Here is an 18,559-nt window from a genome sequence, read left to right as displayed (position 1 = left end):
CCAGGTGTCGCCGTTGTCTTTGCCCCCGCCTCCCTCCTCTCACTCCCCCTCGGCGCTGCGCCCCCCACCTGCTGGAGCGAGACGGGACGGGGAGGTTCAGCTCACTCCATGCGCCCAGAGCGCCTGGGCCCGGTGGACGCCGCGTCCCCGGGTCCTAGCGCCCCTCCCTCCCAAACCCGTTCTTGAGGGGAGCAGTGCAGTGCTTGGAGGGGGGAGCAGGGGGCGGGGGTTGTGGGCTTCTCTCCCTGACCCCTAAATCTCCACGCAACTGGAGAGGAAAAAAGGGGAACGCACTCAGACTCCCGGCTCTTTCTCCACCCTCACAATGAAATGGGTAGAATCCTCTCTACCACAGCGAGATACGGAAAATCGAGTGAAAAGCAGAATTCGGCACTGCCAACAGGGGCGCTCTTGCTGAGATGGCTTTCAGCCCCGGTAATCCGAAGCCTGTGTCCCCACGGTCCCTCTCCTTTTTTTCAGAACCACAGTCCACCCTCCTGCACCCCAGCCCGCTGGGTGGCTCTTGGACTGCTCAGAGGCTGTGGAAAGGGACTGACTGCCTCACTTCTCAATCCTACATCATCCCTTTCCCTCCTTCTCTTCCACCGGTCCCCACCCCCACCCCCAGCCCCCTCAGCCCGGCCGGCTCTGCTAGGGCTGCAGCCGAACCGCTCGGTGATCGATCCGAGCGCTAGGGAAGCGGGAGACTCAGGAAGGTCTCGACCTGCCCTCCTGGGGCCGAGCTACTGGGAAGGGAGGATGGGGATGGCGGTGTCCAGAGTTGGAGTAGCAATGTTCCCAGGGAAGGGGGTAGGGGGCAGCGCCGCTTCGGGACGAGTACGAGATCTGTCCTCCTCCCCTGACCTCGGGATTAGCAGCTCTCAGTTTCTCTTACTTCTCCCGACCTTGTCCATGGGTCCCTTACTCCCTCGGGCAGAGTGTGAATGAATCAGAAACAGCTGGCTGGCTCTCCTTACACTAGAGGCCGAGTGGGGGTCCGGGTGAAAGAGGGTCCTGGAGCTCCCTCCCCCGCAGTGCAGCGCAGCTCCAAGTCACCGGACTGGGAGCCCTTGCCCACCTACATCCGCGGCCTCCTTGAAGGACTGGGACCGGGAGGAGAGGTGGATCGGGGCGGGGAGGGGAAATCATTGCCCCACAATCGGTGCTCCAAGCTCATGGAGTCGCCGGGAGGTCCCTGGCAGGAAAATGCTCCCTCCTCCCCTCCTTGCAAGTCTTCTTTGGCATTGGACTTCTAGGAGACCGCGGGCTGACCCTTTCCCCTTCCCGAGCCTCAGTTTCTCTCTTGTTCTCTGTGGTATAACTCTCGTTCCTGCTCCCCTTCCCCGGTCAGCCGCAGCTCAGGGCTCATGATTTATCTCCACAATAAATGTCCTTGATGTAAACACTGCACCCCAGCTGGTCCTCCCTCCCCCCAACTCTGCCGGCCCCTCACCCCAAAGAGGCTCCGAGGGTGTGGGGGGCCGTGGGGACAAGCGCGGGCGTGAGCCGACGGGGAGCAGCTGGGCCAGACCGAAGCTGAAGCCGCCCCAGGCAGAGGCGGAGCGGGATGATTTGGGGAGGGGCTCGTCCAAGAAGCCCACTGACCTTTTCCTCTCTCCCCAAGGTGCTGTTAGCACCCCACCCTCACTCACTTCCAACCACAGCTTGGATGGTGTATGCAGAAGACCCTACCCTGCCCAGGAGATGGGGGGAGTGGGGGAGGGGAGTAGCGGAGAGAGACGGAAAATGGGAAGATGAAGTAGGGGCCCGAGCGAGGGCATTGAACTCACCCCTTCCCTACCCCTTTCAGTTTAGAGTTAGGACTAGGACAGTGGATTTGGAGACAACCCTGCTCTCCACCTCATCCCCACTTTAATTCTTTAGTTCCTCTGAGGCAGTTGGTGGGTTCCTCGAGTTCAGTCCTTGTTCCCATCCTTTCTTTTCTTTACCCACCCCACCCCCGCCCCGCCTTGCAGCCCCTGGCGGGACACGCAGCATGCATCTCTAGGCTCCTGGCTGCCTTTCCCACACTCACCCCATGTGGTCAGAACTGGGTGTGACCCTGGAGCTATCCACTTCGTTTCTGCACTTGGGTGGGGGTGGGGGCCGCCGATGATCACATCGGCCCTAACCTTGGGCTGGTCCCATCCACACTAGCCAACTGTGCACTTGTGAAACCTCTGGTTTTTGCTGTCTACATAGCCCGATAACATCACTAGCCGAGGGACTTCCATACCTGTAGAGCCAGACAGGGGGGAGAGGTTTAACTCACTTTGCAAAGATTTGCCTTGCTGTTTCGTTTCTATTGTGAGGGAATAACCTCGAAGTCAGTGTCCCGCTCATCCCCTTCACTGCCCCCAGTCCCCGGCTCCCCATCTGGGACCCCACACTGGAGGAGCCAGGCTGGCTGAGGGAGCTGTACTTAGCCACTTAAAGCGAACCCAAATACTCGGCCAGAGAAAAGTGTTTCTGGGATTTACCACTTCGGAACTTCAACTCTGAAAATAAACTTCAGTTCCTCACGCAAACAGGGTCACGGCCAGGGATGTTGGCTCATCACTGGCCTGCTCCACACCCACCCGGGAAAAAAAGGCGCAGCACCAGTTGGGGTTTCTACTGGGCTGGGGAGCCGGCAGCCAAAGCCCCTCCAATGGCCGATTTGGTTGTCATTCCTCTAGACACTGGTCATATTCTCTACCCTTTCTCTCTTTATGAGAGCAGCTGGGTGACACAGTGCAAAAAGCCCCAGGAAGACCCGAGTTCAAATGTGACCTCACACACTAGCTGTGTAACCCTAGGCAAATCACTTAACTCCTTTTGCCTCAGTTTCCTCATCTGTGAAATGGGGATAATAATAGCACCTATCTCTCAGGGTTGTTGTGAGGCTCAAATGAGACCATAATTGTAAAGCTTTTATTAGCACAGTGCTCAGAACATAGTAAGGGATTTATAAATGTTCTCCCATCCTTTCTTTGCTCTCTGCCTCAGGTCCTGTATAACTCCTAGTTATAAGAACTAGAAAGGCAAACCTACTGAGTAGCGATTAAAATACCTACTATGTGCAAGGCTTTGTGCTAGTCCCCAGGACTACCCAGATAGACAATGATGCTGACCCTCCATGAGTTTCTGGAACAGGGAGAAAGGAACATGATGTATGCATACATGAGTATACTACAAGGTAGTGGGTAATTAAGACAAAGGAGAGATCCAGAGAATGTACTCAAGGAAAATGTTGTGATGGAGAGGTTACTTTGGGGGCGGGGTATGGGGAAGCAGGTCAGGGAAGGCATCACAGAGGAAGTGGCACCAGAGTCTCTACTTTGGGGAAGAGGATTTCTTTCTTTCTTTCTTTTTTTTTTGGTGGGGCAATGGGGGTTAAGTGACTTGCCCAGGGTCACACAGCTAGTAAGTGTCAAGTGTCTGAGGTCAGATTTGAACTCAGGTCCTCCTGAATCCAGGGCCAGTGCTTTGATGCCATCCTTTATGCCTGTTCTTTGTGGTTCCTTATTTATGAATTTCCTCCTGAATCCAGGGCCGGTGCTTTATCCACTGTGCCACCTAGCTGCCCCCGAAAAGAACATTTCTTAAGCACTTTTGTACTCAGGAACTCCTGAATCCAGGGCTGGTGCTTTATCCACTGAGCCACCTAGCTGCCCCCGGGGAAGAGGATTTCTGCAGACTGAGGTGAGGAGAGAGGGCATTCCCGCCACAGTGTAGAGTACCGGACCCTTCCAAAAACACTGGTAGTAGTGGCTATAAGGGCCATTGACCTCCTACTGCTTCCTCATTGCTCTTTTTGCTTTTGCACAGGGTCGAATCAAGTACTTTGATACTCAATACACACCTACTATGCTTCCAGAGCTACATCACTGAATAGGAAGGAGGAAAAATCAGGAATCAGAAAACAGGCCTCTTGCCTTCATGGTTTAATTGGGGAGGTGAGATATACTTCCTTCTATGCTGACCCTAACAAAGTTGTTCATTCATTCATTCATTCAACAAACATTTATTAAGCACCTACTATGCATTGGGGCATTATGGCAAGTCAGTCAATTAACATTTATTAAGCTGCATACTATGTGCCAGACGCTTTGGTAAGCATAGAAAGACAGAGACATTGTGAGAGTCAAATGAGGTCATAGATGGAAAGTGCTATGGAAATTCAAGGAATTATTATTATTAGACCCTAGAGGTGGTGAGGCAGTTTGAGAATAATACTAGATAGTACCTAACCACAGGCTAGATTATGTGGTACAGACTTGGTCTGAGACAGGGAAAGAGAACTCAAGACTCCTGTCTTAAGGTTCTGTTGAGGTCTTTATTATTCTGTCTTTAGACAGATCAACCCCCAATTCAGGCCAGGTACAGCAGTGTCTCCTATTCAGGAATGTGGTTCTACAATCCATCCCTCTCATTCCTCAGGAAACCCTGTAGTTTGGAGGCCAGTGGTGTAGTGGAAAGAACTGAATGTGAATCTTCACTCTGACACCCTATGTCACCTTGGGTAAATGACTTCATTCTAAACCTTAGTTTTCTGTAGTTGGGGATAAAATCTACTTCACCAGCTGAAACTGAGGAATGGGCTTTGTTAAGTCCCATATAAATGGAAGATATTATCATTCCTGATGTCTAACCTCAGTCACTGTAGCTTAAGATTCATTTGTTTTTTCTTGCTCTGACCTCAGTTGTGTGGCAGATCTGAAAACTTCTGGGTTTTTTGCTGGAGCTGGTGTGGGGATAGAGGGGAGGGGGCCTTAGCAGCTCCCTACTTTGCTCTGGGATGACCTTACTTAAGGGGCCCCTCTCTCAGTTATGACCTTCTTCCCTCTCCCAGGGAGGAGGGGAGGAGGTGGTGGTATCCAAGAAATGGGAAGGGCCCAGTAGGGACTGGGGGGAGGATTGGATATGGTTCAAGGAATTCCTGAGCCTGCTGCTCATACAGGTTCCTTGAGACTTTCCAGGGATTTCTTTGCAAACCAGAAAAGGTTTCAGTAGAAACAACACCAACCCCACCCAGCCCCTTCCCTGTTTATTCAGCCTCACATCAGAGGCAGCAGAAGGGGCTTGGGAAGGACCTAGGTCAGCATTCCCCAAACTTTTTGAGTATGAGAACCCCATCTTGAAACATTCCTAAAAATCATATACTTCCTCCCCTTATGGAAGTTATACCGTTCATATCATAGAGTGAGAAAATGTATAATGATGAAAATCTGCTTTGAATTCAGTATTTCATGTCCCAGTACTTCAGTGCGTCAGGGATTTAGTGCATTTCAGCATTCCTTCCAATGGTACATATTCCAACCCCTCCATACCTTCTTATCATCTGTGGTTCTTGTCTATGTCCTTCCCTATAATCCTCCATAGGGGAGGTCCATCCAACAAGATAGGGGCCATCTTCTAGGTCTCTTGTCACCAGATACCAATGTGGGCATGCAGGCTGACCATTTATTATCTCTTACTCTCACTATATTCTTGGCCCACCACTTTTTCCACCTAGCTGCCCCCCTTGGTGGATATTCTTCAAAGAGTGGAATAATAATCATAAGGGAAATAATTTCTTTTTTAAGATAGTAGGGAGGGGGCAGCTAGGTGGTGCAGTGGATAAAGCACCAGCCCTGGATTCAGGAGGACCTGAGTTCAAATCCGGCCTCAGACACTTGAAACTTACTAGCTCTGTGACTCTGGGCAAGTCACTTAACCCTCACTACCCTGCCCCCCCCCAAAAAGAATCCTTTGTCATTGTCTTGGATCATTGTCTTGCTGAGAAGAGCCAAGCTATCCATAGTTAATCATCACACAATGTTGCTGTTACTGTGTGAAATGTTTTCTTGGTTCTGTTCATTTCACTTTGCATCAGTTCATACAAGTTTTATCAGGTTTTTCTGAAATTTGCCTGCTCACTGTTTGTTATTGCACAATAGTATTTCATTACCACAGCTTGTTCAGTCATTCCTCAATTGATGGGCATTATATAATGTGTTTTTTTTTTGTTTGTTTGTTTTTGGGTTTTTTTGGTGAGGCAATTGGGGATAAGTGACTTGCCCAGGGTCACACAGCTAGTAAGTGTTAAGTGTCTGATGCCGGATTTGAACTTGGGTCCTCCTGAATCCAGGGCCGGTGCTTTATCTACTGCACCACCTAGCTGCCCCAGGATAATGTTTTTATGCTACTTTTTATATATGTTAAGTTGTTGATAAATACACTGCAGCCTATTTATGCCCACCAAGTATCTTCCCATCACTCTTTGGATGACCCACAATTCTCAGTCTTTGGAGATTGTAGTGTTCCGTGACTAGCAGCCTTATAACATCACTTGGAGAATATTGATGCTTAAAAGATGGGCTTTTTTCTGTAATGCTTTTAAACGAAATTGTATTTTATTACCAGCAGTCCAAAAGTGTGTTTCAGGGTATGGTACGTGTTGTCTCCTTGATTAAATAGAATGTGACCTCCTGTTAAGGGCTAAAATTCTAGCTAAACTGTTTAAAATATCTAATGAGTGGTCACCAATAAATTATAAGCTTTAGCAAGAGTTAGACTTTTAAGCATTTATTAAGGAGAATAAGAATTTGGTAAAGAGAGAGAGAAAGGCCTACATTCATCTATCTATTTTTTTTTTAAGTGAGGCAATTGGGGTTAAGTAATTTGCCCAGGGTCACACAGCTAGTTAAGTATTAAATGTCTGAGGCCAGATTTGAACTCAGGTCCTCCTGACTCCAGGGCTGGTGCTCTATCCACTGCGCCATCTAGCTGCCCCCATTCATCTATCTATTAAAGGGAGAGCACATTTCTAGCTCAGCTCTCCACCAGAGTCTCCAGGAAAAGAGCCCTAGGCTCCCCCTTCTTCCCCCCACAAGCAAACGTCACTTCCTGACACCAAAGAAAAGACTAATGGTCTTGCCCTCAAAGACCTTCACCTCATGGACAGAACTCTTCTACAGCAAGTCTCCAGCAGTGGCATCATTCCAATCGTTACACTCCTTAGGATGACATTGTCTTTTCTATTTGTAGCCCCAGGGTTAAATGGAACAAAGTGTTAATAAATGCTCATTCATTCAATCATTCATTCCAAGGAGAGTCCAAACCTCAAGATGGTACTATAGGTTTGGGGTGGGCAGGGCTCTGTGCCTTTTCCCCCAACAGTCGCAGGCCAATTCCTGCCTGCCAAAATCCCACCGTGATCTTTCTTGTCCAACAATTATAAGTCTGGGCTCCTCTGGGAAGCTGGCCGTTGGATGGACTCGGCCATACACACCCTTTCAACCCTGAAGAGTCATCAATTACAATCCTTCTGGTAAGAAGGAGGATCACTAGGTCTTACCATTTGACCTGTCTCTGAACCCTAAGGACCACTGGACCTTATCATCTACTCTGCCCTCCAGACTTCCAGGGAAAGTTATCCATGCAGAAGCTGAACATGTGTTGCCTCCCCCATTAGAATGTGAGCTCTTCGAGAGTAGGAACTGTCTCAATTTTCCATATGTTTTCCCAGTGGTTGGCACATAGTAAGCACTTAACAAGTACTTTTTCCATGTTGTAGTCTGGCTTTTGACCTCATCACTCAATGGAGACTCATCTCCAATAATAGCAAAAGTTTCTTGAACTTCCAGATCTGATGGTCTTTTCTCCGTCCTCCTCCCTCTTGACCTTTCTGAAGCATTGGCCTTGACAGACCATATTCTCGTCCTATGTCTGTTTTTTCTGATTCCGCCCTTTCCTGGTTCACCTACCTTCTTCCTCAGTCTTCCTCAGTCTCCTTTGCTGACTCTTCATCCATATTAGCCTCCCCCCACATTGTAGAATATAATAAGGCTCTATTGTGGGCCCCCTTCTCTCTAGACACTCATGGGCTGATCTCATCAGCTCCCATGGGTTTGTCATCTTGATGCAGTTGAATACTAGATGTGTATATCCAGTCTCAGACTTTCTCCTGCACTCTAGTTTCTCATCACTAAGTTTCCTATTAGATATTCCATACTGGATACCCCATAGACATCTCAAACACAACTTGTGTAAAACAGAATTTATCTTCCCCGCAGCAAACTCATCCCTTTACCAAATTTTCTTATTGCTCTTGGGGGTATCATTCTCCTTCCAGGCTCCCAGATTTGAGATCTTGTTATTATCCTTGACTCCTCACCCTCCCTTACCCAAAGAAATATCCAGTCAATAACCAAATTTTGTCATTTTTATCTCCACAGCATCTCCCTTAACTCTTTCCTCACTCCAATCAGTCTTTCACACTTCAGCCAAAGTGATTTTCCTTAACATAGATCTATTCCAGTAGATTCCAGTGGCTCCCTATTGCCTTTAGTTTATGAAGCTCTTTATAACCTGGCTGCAAACCTACATTTCCAGCCTCAAGGCTCCCCTTTCTGCACTTTATGGTCCAGCCTGACTAGCTGCTCACACATAGCACTCTATCTCTTGTCTTTGAACCTTTGCTCTGGCCATCCTCTGTGTCTGGAGTTTTCTTCCCACCGCATACTTCTTTCAAGATTCAGTTCAAGCACTGTCTTTGCCAACATAGAAAGATGCACGTGGCCCACAACACTCCAGAGTGGCAGGAACCAGATTAAAATGTAATTGTGGGGGAGGGCAGCTAGGTGGCACAGTGGATAAAGCACTGACCCTGGATTCAGGAGTACCTGAGTTCAAATCCGGCCTCAGACACTTGACACTTACTAGCTGTGTGACCCTGGGCAAGTCACCTAACCCCCATTGCCCCACAAAAAACAAAACAAAAAAAACCCAAAATGTAATTGTGAAATAACAAAATCAATAAAAACACAAAAGAACAAAGATAATGTTAATATGTGGTTTTCTAAGTCAATATGCATCAGCAGTGATCCTTATGTAGTCATCCCTGTTTCTATTTACTTTGATACCACTATTCTATATGAAATCTGTCCTGATTTCCTCAATTACTAGTGCCCCCTCCCTAAAGTACACTGAGTTTATTTATTCTGTATAGAGGTATATATGTATGCAAATTCCTTGTGAGGAGGGACTGTTTTTCTATTGTTTTTGTATTCCGAGTGTCCGGCACATAGCAGGTGCTTAATAATTGTTTGTTGATTGATTTATTTATGGATTCTTGACAGTCCTTTGTGTCTTTTTCATTTTTCAAGCGATGTAATAAAGGCTGCCCTATAGTCTATCTATTCATTGTTTCCTTGAATGTTTGTATGACACCTGGGGGACCTAGACATGAATTATATATATTTAGTGAGGCAATTGGGGTTAAGTGACTTGCCCAGGGTCACACAGCTAGTAAGTGTTAAGTGTCTGAGGCTGGATTTGAACTCAGGTACTCCTGACTCCAGGGCCGGTGCTCTATCCACTGTGCCACCTAGCTGCCCCCATGAATTATATTTTGACATTTCCCAGAGGGAATTCTGAGGAAGGACAAACCAGTAACAGACATTGATATTTGGGGTAGCCCTCAAGGTTGGAATTTGTCCAGGTAGACCCCGAGTTTGAGGGTCCTGGGCCATGGGTCATATATTAATCATAACAATAGCTACATATTTCTGAAAATGTAGTAATGCCTATGTATGGGAGACTTTCGGTATACAGAAATGTGCAGTAGGTCCCAAATAAAGTTGGTTGGGAACCACTACAGACTTTTGGGGATATGGGGCCAATGATTAGCATTTCAACCTGGTCGGTTCTACTCAATAACTGAGATTCCCAGGGCATTGTGAATGAGAGAGAGAGAGAGAAAGTTTCTTGGAAGAGGAAGGCTAGCCCCAACAGTAGGATAAGGAACTTGAAGCATGGGAGTTAGGATCTCCCACTAGTCACTGACTTGTGTACTGCAGCTCCTGTGACCACAAGCGTCAGGGAGAAAAGGCAATGGAGAGGAGAGAAGGAGGTGGGAAGAGGGAATGAAGATGGAGAGAGGTTGTTGTGGAAAGGACAATACAGAGAGAAGTAAGAGTCAAACAAGGAAAGGGAGATGGGGATGGAGATGAACTTTGGAAGAGGAGGGACCCAATTGGGGGAAGGAGTGGGGGAGGGAAAAGGAAGATCTGGAGCCTGTTAACACTTTGGCTGTAAACAGACTGGAGCCGGGCAGTGGGCGGGCAAGCAGCTGTCCTGGGCTGGCTTCCACAGGCTCTGGGGACTATGTGTGAGTTGAATGGGCATGACTCAGGAATACTGGGTGGTCACTGATCAGCTCCTTTCCCAAGGGAAAAGGTTATTCTTCCATCCCATGGGTCCCTATCACTGTTCCTTTCCCTTCTACATCCTGTCCCCCACCTGCCACAGACTCTCAACTGACCTGGGATTCAGATTGGAAAACAGCAACAACCAAGGAGCATGGCATAATTAAAACTTAACAGAAGTTCTCAAAACCTCCTCCTTTCCCCCTCCCTGCCTCAACTCTAATCATACTAACTAGCTCTGTGACCTCAGGCCTCAGTTATTTAACCTCTCTGGGTCTCAATTTCTTTCTCTGTAAAATGGACTCAGTGAACTCCACATTCCTTTCCACCTCTGACATCCTGTGGTTTTCAGTCTCTGTTCCTGTCTCGAATGTCTTTTATTCCTCTCGTTGTTACTGTTTACCTGATGGATCGACACCACCCATCACTCTGAAGCTACTGCTACCTCTTCCGTCCTGCTTCTATCTCTCCGTGGCACATCTCTCTGTGGTCCCCTGGTTTGTGGGATTAGAGGTTCCTTGGCACGGTCAGGCAATGTAGGGCCCCCGGGGACAAGTGTCTAATTCCTGCCCCCTTCCCCATGAAGGTGAAATGGTCCCCTTCTGGGGCCATGTCTGGGATGCAAACCAGATTAGCTCATCTCTCTAATCCTCTCTGTGCTGGGGCCTCTGCCAGGCAGGGACACCCACAGAGCTGGACTAGGAGGAGAGGGAAAGGGAGGGGAGGAGATTGTTGGGGAAGGCCATCAAAGGCCATCTTCCCCCTCTCGGCACCCCTATCCATCTCCATGTGATTACTGGCCCTCACTTTATGATCATCCCTGAGAGGCCCGGGTTGGGTTAAAGGAGAATTCATATCATTCCAGATTTTCCTCCCAAGCCTCAATCCAAAACTCCAGAAGTCATCCTTTCTGTCCCCATGTTCCTGGAAAGATCCCAACTCAGATAAGAGTCTTTCCTCTCTTGGATAGGATACTCTGCAGAGGTGAGAGCTTGCCCCCCCCCATTCTCCTCCTCCAGGTACCCATAAAAGCTGGGGTACAGGGAGGCGGAGCATATTAAGGGGACCTCTAGAAGAACGCACAAACTCTCCTGCCCTCATGCTCCCCCTGGTCTTGGGGATGAGCCAAGTCAGCCGCCCCTAGCCCCTCTCTGAGCATCCCTTTGGAGCATCCCTCTTGGCTGATAAGATCAAAGCATTCCCTGGGCCAAATCATTACCTTATTTTCAAGGCAATTACAGAACTTATTGCCTCAATTAGCTTGGCCTCCAGCTGCAGCCGTTTATCTCTGTCTGTCATTGAGCCTGAAGAGGAAAGGGGCCACCTCAGTGTTTGGGTGAGGGGGCCTGCGATTAGAAGGGGCGGAGGGTTCTCCAGCACCTGACCCGGTCGAAGGGGTGAATGTGGGCAAGGAGAGTTTTCCCCCGAGGGATAAAGGTTTGCAGCCTAGGCATGGGCACAGCTTTTCGCGTCTCTTCTTCATCTTTGTCCAGGAGAAGATAGAGTGGAGCTGCACACTGTGGTTGCCCCGAGTCACTGCCAACACCCCCCATTCCTCCAAGCTCTTCACCTAGTGCTGGCCTCAACACCTGCCTGCCAGATGTGGATTAGGAGCCAGGCAGTCAGAGCAGTCACAAGAGGAGGGCTGGGGGGAGGTGGGATAGGCCAGGGTTCTGGGCTAGCCGAGAAAGGGGTCAGGCTGGGAGCTAGAGCGCCTGGGCTCTTTTCCCAGATCAGCAGCTGAATGAGTCATTCTCTTTCTGCAGCCAGAGGGGGTGAGGGAGCAGAGCCCCGGGTCAGAATTCCAGCTGGGGCCACGGGAAGCGGGAGACTGGAAGGGGGAAGCTGGATCTGGGCTGAAAGTGTGGCCCGAGCTACCTGCTCCCAGAGGCCTCCTCCAAGCACCTGGAAGGCCGCCCCAGGCCGCTTCGCCGCTGTAGTTCAGCGGCGCTCCGCGGGCCGCTCCGTCTGTGGTCCGCAGAGGCCGTGCGCCCTCCCGTGGTGGTTGTGGCGAACTGCCGCGGGAGACCAGAACCCGTCGGTGCGCCCTGGGTCCTTCGCATCCCGAGACCTTAAAGACCGAAGGCAACCAGATGTAGCATCTCCCGCGGACGACCTCGAGAGCTGAAGTGACCCGATTCCACCTCCTCCGGCCATCCTCTCCAAATGTAGGGAGGCGGTGCTGGGACTTCACAGACCCCTTCGGGGTCTTAGGAGAAACCATTCTGCCTTGGTAGGGCCCGCTAGAGTTTGTTTTCCTTTAGGGACCCACGGTCACGTCCAGGCTGTGATGGGATGGAGATATAGTCCAGTTAATGGTCCATAATAATGAGTACGTGATGTTGATTGCTCACATTTATATAAGAGCTTTTCAGTTTACAAAGAAATCTCTTCCCAACGATGTAGTAAGGAGGAGAGTAAAAGAGACAGCAAGAATTGGAAACAGGAAGTTCTGGGTTCAAATCCTGCCTCAGCACTTAGTCATGGGGATCATGAATGAGCAAATTACTTTAGTTATTACGAGAATCAGCACAGCATAGATCCTTGGCAGGAAGGAAACTCAGAGGTCATTTAAGTCCCATCCCCACATTGTCCAGTTGGGAAAATCGAGGCCCAGGAAGGTTGCAACTTGTCTAAGAGTCTGAGGTGGAGATTTGAACCCAAGGCCTTTAATTCTAGAGGTCTACTTTCCGTTGCACCAAACCAGGCTCTTTTGTGGACCGGAAATTAGCTATGGAATTAGGACAATCCAAGTTCAAGTCCCATTCTGCCATATAAATGGGCAAGTCACTTAGGGTGTCAGAATATCAGACAGCTCGTGAAGAGAATAGTTTCCTAGCACCTGTGATCTGCCTGGGTAGAGAGCTTCCCTGAGAATTCCCTGCACTAGCAAATTCACAAGTTGAGTAAAATAATATCTCCCATCCCCTCTTTGTTGTATGACAATGAGTCATGGAACACTGCAGTCTTCTAAGAATTAAGAATAAGTATAATTCAGAAGGTAATGGAGAGGCAAACATGGGGGTGAGCATAGAACAAACTCCCTCTCCTCATCTGTTTTCAAGTTTCAGTTAAAATTGTACCTTCTGCCAAAAGCCTTTCCTGATCCCCCTTGATACTTGTGCCTTATCTCCAATTTACTATGTGTGTATACATATATACACATATATCTGTATGTTTGTATATATAGAGATATACATCTGTGTGCATATTTCTGTATCTCTCTATAGAAATGCACATGTATGTGTGTATGTCTATTTGGTGAATTGTTTGGTCATATCCAACTCTTCATGAACCCATTTGGGGTTTTCTTTGCAAAGATACTGGAGTGGTTTGCCATTCCGTTCTCCAGCTCATCTTACAGATAACTGAGGCTAACAGGGTGAAGTGACTTGCCCAGCATCACACTGCTGGTGGGTGTCTGAGACCAGATTTGAACTCAGGTCTTCCTGACTCCATGCCCAGCACTCTAGCTACTATGCCACTTAGCTGCTCTGTGCCTGTCTATCTATCTATCATCTATCTATCTATCTATTTGTCTATCTCCATCCATCCATCTATCAGTCATCTATCTATCCATCCATCCATCTATCTATCTATATCTATCATCTCTCTCTCCATCCATTCATCATCTATCTATCTATCTATCTATCTATCTATCTATCTATCTATCTATCTATCTATCTGTCTGTCTGTCTGTCTGTCTGTCTGTCTGTCTGTCTGTCTGTCTGTCTGTCTGTCTGTCTATCTATCTATCTATCTATCTCTATCATCTATCTATCTATCCATCCAGCTATCTAAATTTTTGTGCATAGTTCTTTGCCTATCATCTCCTCTTGTCATCTCCATGACATTCTGATGTCAAGAAAGAGTCAGGAAGACTGTCAGCACAGTTCAGTTCCCATCATTCAAAGACACATAGAGTTAAACAGAAGAGGCAGGCAGAGTTGACCTCAGGTCTGCATTGTTGGATGGAACATTTATATCCATGAAATCACAGATCCATTTGACAGTCTCCATTGTACTGGCAGCTAAACTGAGACTCAGACAGATCAAGGGACTTGACCTTGGTGGGATCTGAAGTGAACTTCTGATACTTTGCTGGTTCTTTCATTTCATCCATGTGACTAATGCCTTCCATGATGTAGAATCATGACCCATGTATTTCATGGGTGACTCTCATGCCTTTTCTCCTCTATGTCCTGAACAAAGGGCCCTCTGAACACACTGGGGGCCTCCCTGTAGATCTCCAGGCATTGGGACCATGCCCCAGTGAAGCGCACATCCTCATCAGTGAGTCATCCTTCAGCATCTCTGTATGCCCAGCTGGCCTCTTTTCTGATCCCATCTCCTTTTTGTAGTTTTTGGAAGGCAATTGAAGTTAAGTGGCTTGCCCAAGGTCACACAGCTAGGAAGTTTTTGAGGTCGGATCTGAACTCAGCTCCTCCTGACTCCAGGCCTGGTGCTTTACCTAGCTGCCCCTCCTTCTTCAGGTTGTTTTCTTAATCCACTCCTTCATTTGTCATTTCTCTCTAGGTGACCTTCAACTTTAATTCTTCAAAGATACAACTCCTAGCCATAAAACATCACTGTAGATGAGGCATCTTTCTAGCACAGTGTCAGACCTCGAGTCAGGAAAATCTGAGTTCAAATCCAGCCACAGACACTTACTAGCTGGGGGCCTTCATCTGGATCTCTTGACTTCTGGGTTGATACTCCAGGTGACTCATGGTAAGTCAATCTCTGCCTCCATTTGCTCAACTGCAAAATGGAGGTAATAATAGCAGCTATCCCAGATCTCATGAGATAACATGAAAAATGCTTTGCAAACCTTAAAGGGTCATATAAGTTCTAGCTATGATTGTTGCTCTCAAAATGCCCATCAGAACCTGCGATCTCACTGGTGTGGGTGCTCCCCCATTGAGGAAGGTCACAAGCCATCTGTGTCTGCCCATTTTGTGTCTTTGCAATTCCCATAGGTCATTCTTCTTCTTCTTCTTCTTCTTCTTCTTCTTCTTCTTCTTCTTCTTCTTCTTCTTCTTCTTCTTCTTCTTCTTCTTCTTCTTCTTCTTCTTCTTCTTTTTTGGTGAGGCAATTGGGGTTAAGTGACTTGCCCAGGGTCACATAGCTGGTAAGTGTTAAGTGTCTGAGGCCAGATTTGAACTTAGGTCCTCCTGAATCCAAGGCCGGTGCTCTATCCATTACACTACCTAGCTGCCCTCCTCATTACTTCTTCTTCTTTTTTTTTTTTAGTGAGGCAATTGGGGTTAAGTGACTTGCCCAGGGTCACACAACTAGTAAGTGTTAAGTGTCTGAGGCCAGATTTGAACTCAGGTACTCCTGAATCCAGGGCCGGTGCTCTATCTACTGCGCCACCTAGCTGCCCCTCCTCATTACTTCTTGAGCTCAATTTGTCCATCTATAATGACTGTTAAAATACACATGTGTATAGATACACGCACACAATGTGTGTCCATATCCACATATGCATAGACATGTACACATACATATATGTGTATGTGTGTGTGTTTATGCCCACATCCACATTTTTATCTGGTTTCAGATAATACTGTCTGTGTAATTCTGGAAGTCACTGGACTTTTTCCTACCTCAGTTTCTTCAACTGTAAAATGGGAATAATAATAGCACTCACTTCCCAGAATTGTGAGGATCAAGGGAAATATTTGTAAAGCTCTTAGCACAGTGCTTGCCACCCAGTAATAGAGGCTTGTGCTTAATAAATGCTTGTTTCCTTCCTTCCTTCCTTCCCTCCCTCCCTCTCCCCCTTCCTTCCTTCCTTCCTTCCTTCCTTCCCTCCTTCCTATATACATATTTAGGTCATCAATTTGCATATTCCCTCCAATGATGCAGCTTACAGCTCATTCATGCTCACACAACCTATGAAAAACTTGTCCAAGGGGGCAGCTAGGTGGCACAGTGGATAAAGCACTGGCCCTGGATTCAGGAGGACCTGAGTTCAAATTCAGCCTCAGACATGTACTAGCTGTGTGACCCTGGGCAAGTCACTTAACCCTGATCACCCTCACCCCCCCCCCAAAAGAAAGAAAAACTTGTCCATGTCCTCCCATAAGTATTTCATCAAGAGTCTTATTCAATTTCTCTTGCCATTGAGAGGATACCAGTGTTGCACTCAGGCTGTCTAACAGTTATCCTGAGTCCTGGGCAGCTAGGTGGCACAGTGGATAAAGCACCCGCCCTGGATTCAGGAAGACCTGAGTTCAAATCTGGCCTCAGACACTTGACACTTACTAGCTGTGTGACCCTGGGGAAGTCACTTAGCCCCCATTGCCCTGCAAAAACCAAAAAACCAAAAACCAGGGCAGCTAGGTGGCACAGTGGATAAAGCACTGGCCCTGGATTCAGGAGGACCTCAGTTCAAATCTGGCCTCAGACACTTAATGCTAGCTGTGTGACCCTGAGCAAGTCACTTAACCCTCATTGCCCTGCCCCCCCAAATTAAAACAAAAAACAAACAAAAAATTAAGTTAAATTTTTTTATTGCATTTTAAGTTCTGAACTGTCTCCCTCCCTCCCTCCCTCTCTATCCCACACTAGAGGTCACCATTTGACACAGATACACATAAACACAATACACATACATACACATACATATACACATACATATACTTAGGTAAAACAATACTTTGTATACTTCTATTTATCAGTTCTTTCTCTGGAGGTGGATAGCTTCTTCCTTCACAGGTCCTTTGTAGTTGATTTGAGCATTTATAATACTCAGAATAACTTAGTCTAAAGTGTCTGAGGCCAGATTTGAACACAGGTCCTCCAGACTCCAGGGCCGGTGCTCTATCCACTGCACCATCTAGCTGCCCCCCTCCCCCCCCCCGCCCGCCCCGCTCATCATTTCTTACAGTATGGTAGTATCCCATCACAATAATATACCACAGCTTATTCAGCCATTCCCCATTTTTCCCCATTTAATGTACATCTCCTCAATTTCTAGTTCTTTGCCACCATGAAGAGATGTTCTATAAATACTTTAGAACATAAAGGCTCTTTTCCTTTTCTCCTGATCACCTTGGGAAACAGACCTAATAGTAGTATTTCTAGGTCAAAGGGTATACACCGTTTTATAACTCTTTGGGCATAATTCCAGATTACTCTCCAAAATGGTTAGATCAGTTCACAGTTCTATCAACAGTGTATTAGTGTCCCAATTTTTCCACATCCTCTCCAACATTTGTTACTTTACCCTTCTATCATTTATCTTAGCTAATCTGATAGATGTGAGATGGTATATAAAAAATTTTTAATATACATTTTTCTAATAAATAATGATTTAGAGCATTTTTCATATGACTCTATATTGCTTTATTCATTGAAAAACTGTCTACTCATATCTTTGGACCATTTATCAATTGGAGAATGACTCATATTCTTATAAATTTGACAAAGTTCTCTATATATTTGAGATATGAGACCTTTATCTGAGAAACTGTCTATAAAATTTCCCCCCAATTTTCTGTTTTCTTTCTAATCTTAGCTATGTTGACTTTATTTGTATAAAGCCTTTTTAATTTAATGTAATCAAAATTATCCATTTTATATCTCACAATGCTCTCTGTCTCTTGTTTATTGTCCAATTCTTCTCTTATCCATGAGTCTAATAAGTAATATGTTTTATGTTCTTCTAATTTATTTATGATTTTCCCTTTATATCTAGGTAATATATCCATTTTGACCTTATCTACCTAAGATAATTCATTGGTCTGCTCTTTCTTTTTTTGGTGAGGCAATTGGGGTTAAGTGACTTGCCCAGGGTCATACAGCTAGTAAGTGTCAAAGGTCTGAGGCCAGATTTGAACTCAGGTCCTCCTGAATCCAGGGCGGGTGCTCTATCCACTGTGCCACCTAGCTGTCTCGAGGTCTGTTCTTTATTTTATTGATGTAAGCATTTAGAGATAGAAAATGTCCTCAGATTACTGCTTTAGCTACATCCCATAGATTTTGTTATGTTGTCTCATTATTATCATTCTATTTAATAAAATTATTTATTGTTTCTTTGACTTGTTTTTTAACCTACTCATTCTTTAAGATCAGGTTATTCAGTCTCCAATTAATTTTAATTGGTGTTTCTATGATGCCTTAATAAATATAATTTTATTGTACGATGTTCTGAAAAGGATGCGTCCAATATTCATGCTTTTTTGCATTTAACTATAAACTTTTTATGCCTTATTATATGGTCAATTTTTGTAATGGTACCATACACTACTGAGAAAAAAGTTTTATTTTTTCTATTCCCATTCAATTATCTCCAGATATCTATCATGTCTAGTTTATGTAAGATTCTATTCATCTCAACTTCTTTCTTTTTATTTTTGGTTATATTTATTTAGTTCTGA

The sequence above is a fragment of the Dromiciops gliroides genome, chromosome 4 (assembly GCF_019393635.1).
Source record: "Dromiciops gliroides isolate mDroGli1 chromosome 4, mDroGli1.pri, whole genome shotgun sequence".
Taxonomy (NCBI): domain Eukaryota; kingdom Metazoa; phylum Chordata; class Mammalia; order Microbiotheria; family Microbiotheriidae; genus Dromiciops; species Dromiciops gliroides.
The sequence above is the reverse complement of the archived record's forward strand: the minus strand, read 5'-3'. Positions refer to the sequence as shown.